Genomic DNA, 15,467 nt, shown 5'->3' on the forward strand with positions numbered 1-15,467 from the left:
AGAAGACTTTTATCATAATACTTAGCGCTGCCGTCTACTGTGTGTGAGAGAGAAAGAGTGTGAGCGTGAGCTTTATCCTCTCGCTACGCCCGGCTCGCTCAACACATTGGAGATCCGACTGCACCATTGCTGTAGGCTCGAGGAGAGCTACGCGACAACGCCAAGCATTCCACGCAAGATGAAGCGCACACGCCGACGCATCTACGAGCTATTTGTGGTCGTAAGTGTATCAAACGATGTCTGTTTTCTGCATGCTATTAGTCTATAGAATCGTGGCGACATAAGCTACGCATAGGTACTCATAAATTTCAGTTTCGGACACTTTCAAAATTCTGATCTGTCATCCTACGCGTTTTCCGCAGATGGGTTTAGAGTGAGGGTTTTGAGTGTAGAAGCTTAGGGACAGTTGTATCCTAGTGAGGGGATGGTGTTCCTTAAGTTTCGTATGAATCTGGCATGATTAGGTGAGTTACCTTCCGTATGTGTGTATGTGGCTAGGTGGTGTAGTTGAGAGCAGTGAGGTTCTTGATTGTGGTTTAGTTGGCCTTCCTGAGTGTTGTATGTGTAGAATGGTCTCAGCCTGACAAGCTTAAGAGATTTCCTCCGTGTGCCTATCGTGTCATCTGTGTCCTCGATTGACATTATGTTGATCTAGGTAGTGTTTGCATGCACTTCATGGGTGTGTGAGTCGCTCTCCCTCCAACATTGGCACCGCTGCCGGGGACACAAGGACCTAAGTAGGTTTCCTACTAACACTCGTGTGATGGTTGCTTGATTTAGTTTCGGCTAAAGAAAGCGTTTTTCTTAAGTGGATCCGGAAGAGGATATTCCGCGATCAAGTGGATAGCCAGGAAGCGTGTGTCTTGCCGAGGGTCTGCGACTAGATAGGTTTAGTTAGGATCTGTGGATTAGAGTAGTTGTTGGTGGTCGAGTGATTTGTGAGGTGATAAAAGCGTTTACTAGTCCGTGTGTGTGGCAGTGAAGCGTTTTTCTACTCATAGATGCGAAACCCCATATGATTTGTAGGAGTAGCTTTAGGTAAGTGATCCGATTCTGATCTAGAGCTATTCAGCACTGAATTATTTGCTAAAGTGCTTGATTGCATTTGAAATCACGGAAAAGTGTGCTTTGAGGGTAAAAATGCATTAAACAAGCTTTTGTGGATATTTTTGTATGAATGACTGATGCTGTGCATATAAAAGAGCATTTGCAAGGGTTCCGTGAAGAAAACCTGCAATTCTGTAAACATAGACATCCTACGCGTAGGATGTCTCAAGGGGGTTCCGGAGACCAAATTTGAAAATTTTGACTGCACTAGTAGGTTCAGAGGGTAGGTTTTACCCTATTTTCATATTGACTTGGGTGTTTTTCCCTATTTTTGTTGACCAAAAGCCAAAAGGGCGGAGTCAGAAAACGTAAAATTTCAGAAAAGGCTTAAATTGAGTGATTTTTGCATGTTTTTGCAATTATGAAGCATACTTGCACTTGCTGAGAGCATAAGGAAGTATCAGGGACACTTCAGTCTCAAAAAATCAACAGTAGACATCCTACGCGTAGGATGTCTAGAGGGTGATCTGGGCACTTTTTTGAAATTCTGAGTTGACCAGTGTGTTCAGAAGGTAGGTTTTACCCTATTTTCACCTGGAAAGTGGAAAGTTGACCATATCTTGACAGGATAAGGCCAGATAGACTGAAATTGCCAGACATCCTACCCAATTTGTGTCAAAGCATTATTTTGAGACCAAAACCATAATATGGCTGCATGAACATGTCTTGAATGATATATTGAGTGACTGAAAGGGGTTTCACCTCATTTGGGTGAGAAAATTGGGTTCAAAGCGGACTTTAGCACTTTTGACTGAAAAAGGCAAGGATAGCTAGTTTTGGGGTCTTTTGACATCCAAATTAAAATCTAAGCATAGCATTGGGTTGTTGACATCAAGGGGAAGCTGTGGGACAAGTCTGGGGTCAAACAAGCCAAAAAGACATGCTACGCGTAGGATGTCTTCTGTGTGATTTTGGACTCTAAAAAAAAATTTATGAGCATACCACAGTGATCAGCACCTTAAGGAGAGTCCGTGGTTCAAATTTGGGGCAATTCTGAGCAATTAGACATCCTACGCGTAGGATGTCTAAGGCATGATTTAGAGGCCAAATTCAAACTGTGGACATAGCAAGGTGTTGTATAGCCTTAGGCAAGCCTCCTAGTCAATTTTGGTCCAATTTGGAGTTGATTTGACTGGTGAATTCATCAGAACGGACATCAGGCCTTTGGAACAAATTCTTGATCATTTGACCAACCTATAGGTGTCAAAATCAAAAAGTAAAAATAGCTGTGAGTTTAGCACATCAAGGGGAAGCTACAGTGCAAGTTTGAGCTGAAATAGAGCAAAAAGACATCCTACGCGTAGGATGTCTCCAAGGTCATAAAGTGGTCAAAATTCTACTTTAGCCATATAGGGAGGTTCTAAGTGTCTCAAGGATTCCAGAACTTTTTTCAAAAGTGAATTTGGACCTTGTTTGGCCTATTAACCAAGCAAAGACAAGAATTGTCAGACATCCTACTCTTGGAGTGCACTAGAAGCTCTTGCAGCCTAAATCTTGACTTATTGGCATCCAAATTCAATTTTGAGTATACCATTGGGTTGCTGAGCACCAGGAGAATCTTGGGATCAAGTTTGGACAAAATCTGAGCAGTTAGACATCCTACGTGTAGGATGTCTCCAGCTTGATTTAGGACTCCAAACCAACCTTTGAGCACACCACTGTGATCAGCACATCAAGGAGAAGCTGGGGTGAAAATTTCAAGTCATTCTGAGCAAAAAGATATCCTACGCGTAGGATGTCTCAAGGCCATTTTTAAATCCAAATTAAATTTTGAGCATACCATTGTGTTGCTGGACTTAAGGGGAGTCTCTGGACCAAATTTTGTTAAATTCTGAGCATATAGACATCCTACGCGTAGGATGTCTCTAGGCCAGTTTTAGGGTCCAAGTGTACTGTTGACCATACATAAGTGTTCACAGTGTCACAGAGATCCCAAATCTTCTTTTAAAATTGAATTTGGATTCATTTTGACCAGTCTAAATTGCATTTCACTGTTTTGGCCAAAACTTTCACAAACGGTATCGGATCGGAAAAGTTTTTATATCAAAACATAGCCTGAGAGCGGCTATACAGATCTTAGAGCAAAACTTGAACTAAATGTATGCCAACGACAACCATTTAGTTCAACTTTGAAAAAAACGTCGTTTGAGGCCTCAAAATACATCCGGAAGTTAGGGGTGTCTGAAAGCGACAATTTGCGAGAATTGTGATGAAACGGTTGCGGTTTTGGACATAGTTTCGACTTTTCCCTAACCAAAGCACTTGAACACAGTGGACTAAGTCTACTTGAACCAAGCAAAAGCTCTTAAGCCCAGAAATCATGTCTACCTTAGATTCAAACGCAGCTTACACAAGCTTGGAGATCCCGACGATAGAGGAATATCCTCCTATAATGGATCTTCCAAACTTGCAATTGATAAAGATCCATCTTGTTGAGAGAGTTTGGATGATTGGTCATGAGAGTGAAGGACTATATGGATACATTGATGACAATGAGGTCAATCTTTATAGGTGCTCAGATCCATACCTAGAAGAGACGGATTACAAGCTCTTATATGTCTACACATACGGAGTCGACTGTCAATGGAGATCTATAGTTGTCGACGAGTATGGATGAGAATACAGAGTTGTAGAAAGCACAAATCCACAGACTGTACTAGAAAGAGGTGGATATTTGATCAATGAAGGACCACAAATGCCTCCACCAAACACGAGAATTCCTATAGGAATTCCAAGAAGAGAGCCACCAGGATTCCCTTCAAGAGCGATAACGAGAGAAGGATTGGGAGAGTCTCTGGTTAGACTTGTAGACAATCGACGAGTAAGACCATCCCAAGTCCAGAAATGGGTAAACAGAAAATACTCCGGAGATAAAGATCCGAGAGATCACGTAGTGGCTTTTAGAAGAGTGATTAGAGCAGAGGAAGTTTCAGATTTTGCGACACAGTTTGCGGGATTTGGATTGACTCTAGAAGATGATGCAGCTACATGGTTCGACTCGGTGGAAAAATGGGATTTTGAGACCCTAGATGAGTTGTTTGAGGAGTTTATTGAAGAATTCTCGCCAAAAGGCATTGCTCACAACACGGTCTCGCAAATCCATAGATTCAAACAGAAAGAGAATGAATCAGTACGCAAAGCATCATTACGGCTCAAGAGATATGTTAAGCTCTGTCCGAGAGCGGAATTACCTACGCAAGCACGACTGATGCTGATCTTTATCCAGGGAATGAGAGATGCGGGCCTTCAGAAGGATCTCCATATGATAAGGAGGATGACGCTAAACGAGTTGATCAAAGAAGCTCTTTATCTAGTGGATAATTGTGAGGCATACAAAGAAAAGGACTTAAAGAGTCAAGGAGATGACACATCCTCTCAGCACAGTGTTTCACAGATAAGTGAGTCCATTCCAAGCCAACGGCACCTATTGATCAAGAAAAGCTTATCGACGACTTGGTCAAGAGGTTGATTCCTCTTGTAAGGTCTGATTCGGGAGAGCCGAAGTGGTGTGAAATTGAGAGAAAATGGACGAACCATACGGAGGAAGAGTGCTATTATAGCATGGAAAATTCTAGGGAGAGGTATGTACAACCTGTTCCAGAAGCACCTACTCCACCTAGATACATTACGAGGAATGCGCCAGGACCGTTAGGAGTTTTAAGGCCACAACTTGTCTTAGGACAACAACCTCCGCTGCCAGGTGCTAGAATGCCGGTAGACATGAGATACATGCCAATGATGGAAGCATCAAATAAACCAACGCCAGTAACAACTACAATGTGGTATAGCAACCAAAGTGAGTACTACCCTTCGGAGCAACAAAATGTGAGAGAAACACATGGAGTGGTGAGGCCGGTACAACCTCCACCTCCTGGGTTTCAGTCGAAAGAAAGAAGGTATGAAATGGACGAAAGGACATTGCGATTCATTGCAAATAGCGGCTTATCTAGGTCAAAGCTTGCTTATAGCCAAGAGGAAATGCTAAAAGAATCTCCTCAACCAGAGACAGATTGTCACAAAAGCCGCAACAATCACTTGGTCAAACAATGTCCTCATACGGAGATCACTGAAGTAAATGCCTGTTGTCTTGAGTGTGGCATCACTCACTTGATCCCCGATTGCCTGAAAAACCCAAACCAAATCAGGAAAATCACGACAAATGTATTAGGGATTGTTCGGCTACCTAGTAGCTCAGAAAATGAAAATGTCGTACCAGTTCAAGTGGTTACGAGAGCACAAGCTCAAAAGAAAGCTAATGAGAATCCAGAGACAAAGAACACGGAAAGTGACATGAGTCCAAAGACAGATGATGGACCAAAGACAGACGCACCTAGTCAGAAAACCAAGAGCAAACGAAATAGTTGGAAAGCTAGAAAGACTAGGATGAAAGCACGCAGGGAACGAGAGCAAAAATCCCTAGCTGAGAAGCTTACCGAAGCTGAGGAGAAGATAAAACAACATGAGGAAAAGGAGGCCACTTCTCTTACACAGATGGTTAAACCTCTAGAAGAACCATCCACGGATGAGAAACCGAAAAGTGCTAGTTTAGGAGGATCTGTGTTGGCAGAGAAGGTTAATGAGACATTAGATGCCCTCTTGAAAGCCTATGATGAAAGGCTAAAAAACAACCAAACCCAAGAACACAGGTGGATGACATATCCCTATGCGAAACTAGAGAAGCAAAAGTTTGAAATGTGCCAGAAAATGATTCAAACAACCAAAGCTTTACTAGAACCACCAGTTGCAAAACCTGAGGATGTGATCCGTGTCATGCCTACACAAGTAATCCCACCAAACCAGGAACTAAAAGAGCCGGATTCTAGTCATGAGCACATAACAAACCTCAAAGACCCAGCATTAGAACCAAGGATAGTACTGAATACCACGGATAACTCTTCCGCGGGATTTCACCAAGCTATACCTGAGGATTGTAAAGAGATAGATGGTCTTGACGAATTGTGGAAACAAGTCAGAGAGGCCAATGAAGCCGATGACCTAAGAAGACGAGTAGACAAGACTGGTGATGAACGAGGAGTGTTTCTACCACCAATAGAGGAATTTGAGACTAGATCTCAAATGAATCTAGACGTGAGATCGTATTGGGGGGAAAAAGGATCTGTACAATCTATGGATAGTCAATCCCATTCGCTAAGAACACTACCGTCCTACATGGGAGAGTACGAGACCAAGTCAGATGTGGTTGCAGTCCCATCACAGAGACTGTCTCCCAACAAGGCCATCGATTCAAAGGGGCTAGTAGATATTCTATCTACCCCAGTCACCTATACAATAATGTTAGCCGAGTTGCTAAGAATAAGACCAAACATATGGGCTAATGTGGGTAAATGTTTAGAGAAATTTGGTGTAAAAACCCCAATGACTCAAATCGAGGAAGGCATCAAAGAGCTTGAAATGCCTCAACTAAATACTAGGCCAGTGCCATTAAACAAGGTAGGCGAGTATTACGAGGCAGAAGAGGGAAACACCACCCTTCCTGTGGAATTCAATGGTGTAAAAACCATGGCAATCCTTGACAGTGGAGCTGGTGTGGCCATTGCAACCAAAGAGGTTTGGAAAAAATGGGAAAAACCTGCCTTGATATCTACACGAATGACCCTGCAGCTGGCAGACGGACGCAAGGAAAAGCCCCTAGGACTGCTAGAAAAAGTACTTGTTACTTCTTGTGGCATTGATATATGAACACACTTTTGCTGTTGTTGACTTTGGCAAGAAGAACAACTATGACATCATTCTGGGAAGACCATTCATGCGACAATTGAAAATGGTCCAAGATTGGGGTTATGACCATATATACCTGAGACATATGGAAACCATAACAAAGGTAAACTTGAGGGACCATAGCTATAGGGATGTGACGAGAACACCGGTTGAGGAGTTCGATTCCGCCACAGTAGCAGGATCAGAACTTCCAGCTTGGTTGGGTAAGCCTAAAGAAATGTGGATGTGTGGAGCTTGAAACGTGAGGAATGTATCCTAGAGCGGGTTATAGAGGATATGGACTATATCCTAGAACCATTTCCTGAAGAAGAGTTAGAGACTTTTGGATGGGAACACATCTTGGCTACTCTGGACGTGTGCGCCGTGGAGGATGCTCCCACAACAAAGTTTTGTGATGAAAATGGCTATGATGTCGTTCCTTATTTTGCAGTGAGTGTAATCCAGGAAAACAAAGAGAACCAGACATCAACAAGCTCTCGACATAAGGAGCAAACAAAGAAGTGTGGAGAATCAAAAGATGAAGAAGACGACGAGTTCTATGACTCTGTAGAACACTTCGAGCTTCAAGAAGATCAACGACCCACGAATCAATGTCATCGCTACACGAATAAAGTGCATCAAAAGTGGATTCCAAAGTCCTCGGTGAAGACACGGCCACCACAAGCATCCTCATACATGGCTCCTAATAAGGATGCAAAGACTCGGCTAGGAGGAATACGACAAGAGCAATGAGCTAACAATGCTCTAATCAATGGGCTAGAAAAGTCCTCCAAGAAACTACCACCCACGAGCAAACAGAAAGTAACTTTCCACTACCAGCCAAAAAATCAAGGGAAAGTACAAGAAGTCAACCTTGCTGAGGATAGTAGCGATAGTGATGAATCTTACGACATCCCCTATCATCAACTCAGGCCATCACTATCACCAACCCCTTCAGTAACAATAATGACAGGTCAAAAGAACAGGACAACAAGTTAAAGCCAAAAAGCTCGACAAATCTGGATACCAAAAAGCCAGATCGACCAAAAACAGATATGGATCAAGAAGACAAAGATCTCTAATGACAAATCACAAGATCCAACACCAAAACAAAAACAAGGAAAGCGTGCACGAACGGGTAAGAATATCACAAAGTCGCAAGCTTTCACAACTCAGGTTTGGGCTCCAAAGAAGTTGATTCAAGCACAAAAGAGTCAGGAATTCATTTGGATTCCAAAACAACCACAATATCAACTTTCAAAGCCTGAATCCCGTCTCCAACCAAGCGTACAAGGGCTGAAGCAAAGACCACTGTCGACTCACACAACAAAAAGGTGGATCCCAAAGAAGTCTCTTCAAACACAAACGAAGCACGGGCAAGTATGGGTTCCCAAATGAGAGCCAACAACAAAAGAACCAATAATCGCAAAGAAATGGGTCCCAAAGAAGAACAACAAAACTGTTGTTAGTGCATCGCCACTTGAATTCTTACAATTCTTCCTACGATTACAGTACAGTTAGAAGAGAGCAAGTCGCTTCAATCAAGCAACGATACAAGAGCATCAAAGACCGTTACATTGCTTAGAATAGGAAGCCTCACCAACAAATGCCAATAAGCAAATTGCGTACAACCATATCTTGCACAACATAAATCTTTTCCATGCATTGACTGTGTATGCATAATAGGGCTACATTACAAGGCCTGCATAGGCACGACTTTTAATTGCCCAAGCACAACACATACCCTTTGCGATACCCTGTCGTAAAGGATGACTCCAAATAGGAAGGGGGGAGGCATTTTGAATGTGGATCTAACATTATGACTATTAGAGGGCAATGTTTTGTGAGATGCATTGAATTTTTGCGTTTTATTGTGATAATTTTTTGATGAAATTTAGAGTATATGCCCTCATAGTAGTGTTACAGAGGAGTATGGGGACAAAATCCATATATGAGCCCCTAGGGACATGTGTATAGTGTACATAGCATTTAGATTTCTATTTGAATGATTTTTCTTTTGTTGAGTTGTTTTAAGATTTTCTTTGTTTATTATTAAGAAAAAATAAAAAAATCCATAATCCACATGAAGAAAAGACTGACGAGAGGCCTGAGCACTACAAAGAGAAGAAGGTACAGGGAAACGATGAAACTTCACGAAGTATGTCTCAACAGCCACTACAACAGCCAAAGAACTTGTCACAAAGCAGTGTCAACAGGCAACCGACAAGTCATAAAAGTCAGAGTCGAGTAGCTAAGCCACAAAATGAGTGAGGTGTTAGTCCCAAAGCTTCAAGTAATATTCTCTGTGGTCTAAGCATCTTAGCTATTCTAGGTACTGCTCAAGCTGGAAGAGTTGAGCATATTTACGTTGTGTCGCTCATGTTGGTATAGGTGAGCTAAAGAGTCGAAGTCTAAGTACTTAAGTCTGGTGAAGTGAAGGAGAAGGTCCATAAGACACTCACGTACTGAGCACAATGAGATACGAGTGGAGAAACTTCTACATCGATAACCCTTCTTGGAAAGGTGGAAGCTATTGAGACATCTTTTGATGTCACATGTGCTACATTTATTCCTCGAAACACCCATCATTTCCTTCATTCACATGGCATGCTTTTGTTGAAAAATTTCTCATATGCATATAGAGTGTCCCATAATTGGCACTTGCATCAGGCACTCTTTCCGTGTTTCACCCAAGCACTCACATTTCATGAACATGTACTTCACGTTTAACTGCTCAACTCCAATAAGAGCGTATACCAAAGGCATTTTTTTTCCCACCTGGTTTTTTCCGTTTGGTCATCCAAGTTTTAGACCCTAATCTAAAGACACCTATCACCATCCTCTTGTACATATTCCTTCTACATCAACAAAAAGAAATGCTACTCAAATCAATTGACAAAAGAAATGCTACTCAAATCAATTGACAAATGAATTGGAGCACCAATTTCAGATCATAGCATACTTCTCCTCAATGGCGAGTCGAAGAATGGCCTACAATGACAAAATGACCTAGGTACCTTATATACTAAGGCTACCTTAGGTTTAACCAAAAATGGGGTTGAAAGGGTCAAATGGCTTTGTATTTACAATCTGGAAGTGCCATTGCACCCCGGCTTCTGAAACTAGAATAACTACTCATTACAAATGACGTTTATAGCCATAATCCGCAGCATTTCATAACTCGCAAAAGATAAGACTTTGGTACGAAACTTGAGTTATGTTGTGTTGTTGACCCAGCGGTCAACAATCATATCTACACTTCACCCCTCTAGCACATAAGGCTAGTTTTGACCTAGAAAGGTGGAGAGCAATCATACCCATGCACATGAGGCATCCACATCAACCCATAAGGTTCCATACATCATATGATAACATTCCATCACCATAAACATGATGCAAAATTGTTACCATATACATGTGGTAGTGATGTGTGTGAACACACTAGGACCGTCGAGGCATTTTTTCCCTCTTTAGGAGTTTTTCCCCCCTTGCATTGTATATAAGACCATCACTCTAGGGCTATCTATCTTTCCATTTCACACTAAGTAATACACCCCTGAGTTGTGTGCCTTGAGCTTCCTTCGTCTTCTCCAAGCTGTGTGCGTTTCTCTACAACCCTAATTCCAACAATTGGTATCATAGCAGGTGCCATCCTCTCGGGCTTAGTTGCCAGTAGCTCCAGCACATGCCTGCTCACTTTCTCTGACTTCTGTGAGCTTTGGCGAGAGTTCGCAGGTCGACAAAAATTTTGGGTGAGCTTGTAGAGCTTATTCTGCTCAGATTTCTGATTCGGGCTCATTTCGGCCTCCATTTCCACTACAGGCAGGTCTGCACAGGCAATTTCATCATTTTGTGCAAATTTTTCAATGCCGTTTTCTACATAACAGGTCCTATATAGTCTACTACTGGTTGTGCTACATAGTACGTGCTAGTCTCACTCAGTTTCTCCTAATTTCGGGCAATTTTCACATCAGGTGCAAACATTTTCCACGGATAACAACATAGATGTGTTCAAGATGTTTGCTACTGAGGATAGGTTGGATGGGGACAATTACCCTATGTGGGCTTACATGATGCAACATGTTCTTGTGTCAAAGGGCGTCTGGAATATTGTGCAGGGCATTGATGTACGTCCTGGTTCTGAGGATGTAGGCGATGTTGAGGATGCTGCAGGTCTTGCTGCAAGCATTGCTACTGTGAGAGTTGTTTTGCCTGTGGGAGAACAAGCTCGTTGGGATGTAAAGGATGTGCACGCTCATTCGTTGATTGCATTGTTTGTGAAGTGCACCATTACCCTCACATTCATTCAGTGCAATCTGCGAAATAGGTTTGGGATATTCTAGCAGGTCTTTATGCAAGCCGCAATGAGGCTAAAATTGCTTTGCTGCATAAAGAGCTGGAATCAAAGATTATGCATGAGGAAGATGATATGGACACTTTCCTTATTGGTGTCAAGGATATCAATGAGCAACTTATTTCTACAGGTGAAGTCATTTCAGATAGTTCCCTTGTGCAGACTGTTCTTGATGCCTTACCAGATTCTTACCAGACTTTTGCTAGTACTTGGAGACTTATGACCCAAGGAAATCATGAAGTTGTCAAGTTTGATGCATTATGCACATTGCTATTGCAAGAGTCACTTTCCAGAAAAAACAAGACTAGGCAGCGTGCAATTGAACAGGCTTTTATTGCTTCTCAAAGAAAGGGTGGTAACGGTAATGCAGCCACTTCTTATGGTCCTGTTGCGAGTGGCAAAACTTATGTTCCTAATGCTTCCGCTGGCAGCAATTTATCTGGAAATTCTGGTGATAAGGGCAAAAAGAAGATGCGTTGACATTATGATAAAGCTAATGATCACTTGATCAAGCAATGTCCTAAGTAGAAAGCCAAAGAGGCTAAGAAGAAAGAGGGTGTTTCCATTGCAAATGCTGGTTCCACTACAAATACAGGCATTGTTGAGTCTTCCATTAAAGGAGACTGTGATGTTGATGTTGATGTAGAATGGGCTTTTAGTGCACTTACAATCCTGATGTCCATGATGCATGCATGTCAGTTGCTGCAATTCACATGTGTGGTATTTCGACAGTGGTGCTACAAAGCACATTACCTCACACAGTGAATTGGTCACCTCTCTCGAGTCTGTCCCTCATGGGAATCAGTCACTTGTGCCAACAATGCCTCTTATCCGGTTCCAGGAGTTGGAAAGATTGTGTTTACTGCTACAAATGGCAGTTCTTTCACACTTGTTGATGCACTTTATGTACCTGGGATCAAGAAATCTTTTGTCTGTATTTGCACTTGCTAGACTTGGACTTGTAGTCAAATTTGTGATGACAAATGTATAGTTCATGATCTCAGTTTTGGTGATGAAATTGTTGCATCTGGCCTTTTGTGTCGTGGGCTGTATAAGCTCAATTTGTATGACAAGTGTGGACAAAATTTTGCAAATGTAGTTGTAGATTCAAGGGCTGTTTTAGATGCAAAACTGTGGCATGCACGTTTTGGGCATTTGAATTTTGCCAGTTTGCTGCATTTGCAGAAATCTGATATGGTTGCTTCTTTGCCGCTTCTTGAAGCCCTGCTAAACATGTTTGTGAAGGCTGTATTTTGGGTAAGATGCAGCGTTCTAAGTTTCCAATGGATGGTTCAATTAGGGCCACATGCAGGTTGCAGCTTGTGCATAGTGATGTTTGTGGGCCCATGCAAACTCTGTCCTTGGGCAATTACCTTTACTTCATGACTTTTATTGATGATTACTCCAGGCATGCATGGATATTTCCGATTAAAGCGAAGTCCAAAGTTTTTATGTGCTTCAAACAATCTCTGGCTATGGTTGAAAATGTATCGAAATGTACTATGGGCACCCTCCATTCCGATCGAGGGGGGGAGTATATGTCTCACGAATTTAATGCATTTTTGGCTAGTTGTGGGATAAAAGACTAATATACAGTGCCTTATACGCCTTAACAAAATGGTGTTGTTCTGAGGAAACACAGGTCACTTAAGGAAATGGCATGATGTATGGTCAAAAGTCAAGCTTTGTCGCATTCTTTTTGGCTTGAGGCCATCATGTGTGCCACTTATGTACTTAACAGGTGTCCGACAAAAGCTTTGTAATCTATTACTCCATATGAAGCATGGCATGATAAAAAGCCTTCTATTGAGCACATGCGTGTTTTTGGCTGTTTGGTATATGCTTTGGTGCCACAAACACAACGTAGAAAATTGGATGATATGGTTGTCAAATGTATCTTTGTTTGTTATAGTGCTAAAAGCAAAGGTTACGGGTTGTATCATCCACAAACAAAGCGTATTCTGGTTTCACGGGATGTAGTGTTTGTGGAAGATTCTGTTCAGCCCTTGCTGTCATGTACTAGAGACAGTAATGTAAGCTCACAGGACATTTATGACACTTTGTTGCCTCTTTTTAGTGGTGGAAGTTCGAACGTAAATTCCAATGAGGCAAATGTACAATCTATGGGGGTTTCTCAAAATGTTATAGATCAGCCTATTACTGATGCAGATGTACATGATGTACTTGATGAGGAAAGGAATGAAAATGAGCAGGTTGGAGGTATGCCAAAATGGCTGGTGCATACACTGCGTGAGTAAATTGGATGCACCTTTGTCTAGTCGTACTCGTTCAGGCTCTGGCCATGCATCTTATGCATCAGATTGTTATTCTTTGGTTGTGTCTAGCTTACATGATGTCGAGGAACCTTTGTCTTTTGATGAAGCACAAATTAAAAAAATTGGATGGCTTCAATCAGAATATGATGCACATAGAAAATGACACATGGACTTTATGTGATTTGCCTCCTAGCAAAAATGCCATTGGTACAAAGTGGGTTTACAATTTGAAACGCAAGCCGGATGGTGAGGTTGATCGCCATAAGGCTGTATGCACAACAGAAAGGCACAGATTATGAAGAAACTTTTGTTCCCACTTGTCGTATGACTATTGTTCATTTTCTATGTGCATTGGCAGCTCATTTTGGTCGGGATGTACATCAATCAAACATTGTTACTACTTTGTTGAATGGTGACATATTTGAGGAAGTTTATGTAACGCAGCCTCGCGATTTTTTCAAGAAAGGACGAGAGGACAAAGTGTGCAGATGTAAGAAGGCTTTGTATGGGTTGAAGCAATCTCTTCGTGCTTGGTATGAGAAAGCTAACACTCATTTCGTCAAACGAGGCTTTCGTAACAGTCCAACAGAAAGCACATTGTATGTAAAGCATGAGGGTGATGTACTTCTCATTGTGGTTCTTTATGTAGATGATTTGCTGATCACTGGATTAAATGAGAGATAGATTGCTGAATTTAAGGCTGATTTGAATGCTACTTTCAAGATGAAAGATTTGGGCTTGTTGCATCATTACTTGGGTATACATTTTAAGCAGTGTGATGGTGTTATTGCTTTGTGTCAGAAAAGTTACAGAGAGATTGCTATGTAAGTTTGGACTTGAGGATTGCAAACCTATTGCCACTCCCATGGAAACAAGTTTGAAATTGAGTCTTCATGACGTTGGTGATCCTGTTGATGTTACCAAACTGCTGTTGGATGCCTCATTTATGTATGCAACACGAGGCCATTAGCATTCAGTTTGTAGTCTCACAGGTCAGCAGATTTATTCATAGCCCAGGGTCTAAGAATTGGCAGGTTGTTAAGAGGATTTTCCGCTACCTTAGTGGCACTTTACATCTTGGCTCATTTTATCCCAAGGGGGGATCATTGCCTCCAGACTTACATGCTTTTTCGGACTCAGATTGGGCTGGTTGTTTTAACACGCGAGTGTCCACAAGTGGTTTTTGTTTCATGATTGGCAGTTCATGTATATCATGGTTGAGCAAGAAGCAACCTACTCTGGCCACTTTTAGTTGTGAGGCTGATTACAGGGCAGTCTTCATAGCTACGGTTGAGTGTGTATGGCACAGACGTTTTATGGCTGATTTGGGTGTTGGACAGGACACTGCCAACATTATCTACACAGACAGTCAGAGCGCATTGGCAGTTGCGAGGAACCCAGTTTTTCATGCTCACACAAAGCACATTGAGGTGCATTACCACTATGTCAGGGAGAGACTCTCAACAGGAGAGATCAACTTGGCTTATGTGCCAACACAGGACAACCTTGGAGATCTTTTCACAAAGTCATTGTCTCATGAGAAGCTCGAAGCTTTTCGCAAAGCTTTGGGCTTACTCCCCTTTGTGGAATGATCATGTCCTTAGGGCATGGAACTTCCCTTTACTCATGTGCCAACTCTCATTCACCGCATCACTCCAGGGGGGATTTGTTACCATATACATGTGGTAGTGATGTGTGTGAACACACTAGGACCACCGGGGTATTTTTTCCCTCTTTAGGAGGTTTCTCCCCCTGTGCATTGTATATACGCCCATCACTCTAGGGCTATCTATCTTTCCATTGCACACTAAGTAATACACCCCTCAATTGTGTGCCTTGAGCTTCCTTCATCTTCTCCAAGTTGTGTGCATTTCTCTGCAACCCTAATTGCATGTGGTAGTGATGTGTGTGAACATATTAGGACCACCGAAGCATTTTTCCCCTCTTTAGGAGGTTTTTCCCCTCGTGCATTGTATATACGCCCATCACTCTATGGCTATCTATCTTTCCAT

The sequence above is a fragment of the Adiantum capillus-veneris genome, chromosome 28 (genome assembly GCF_014529385.1).
Source record: "Adiantum capillus-veneris isolate H3 chromosome 28, ASM1452938v2, whole genome shotgun sequence".
NCBI lineage: Eukaryota > Viridiplantae > Streptophyta > Polypodiopsida > Polypodiales > Pteridaceae > Adiantum > Adiantum capillus-veneris.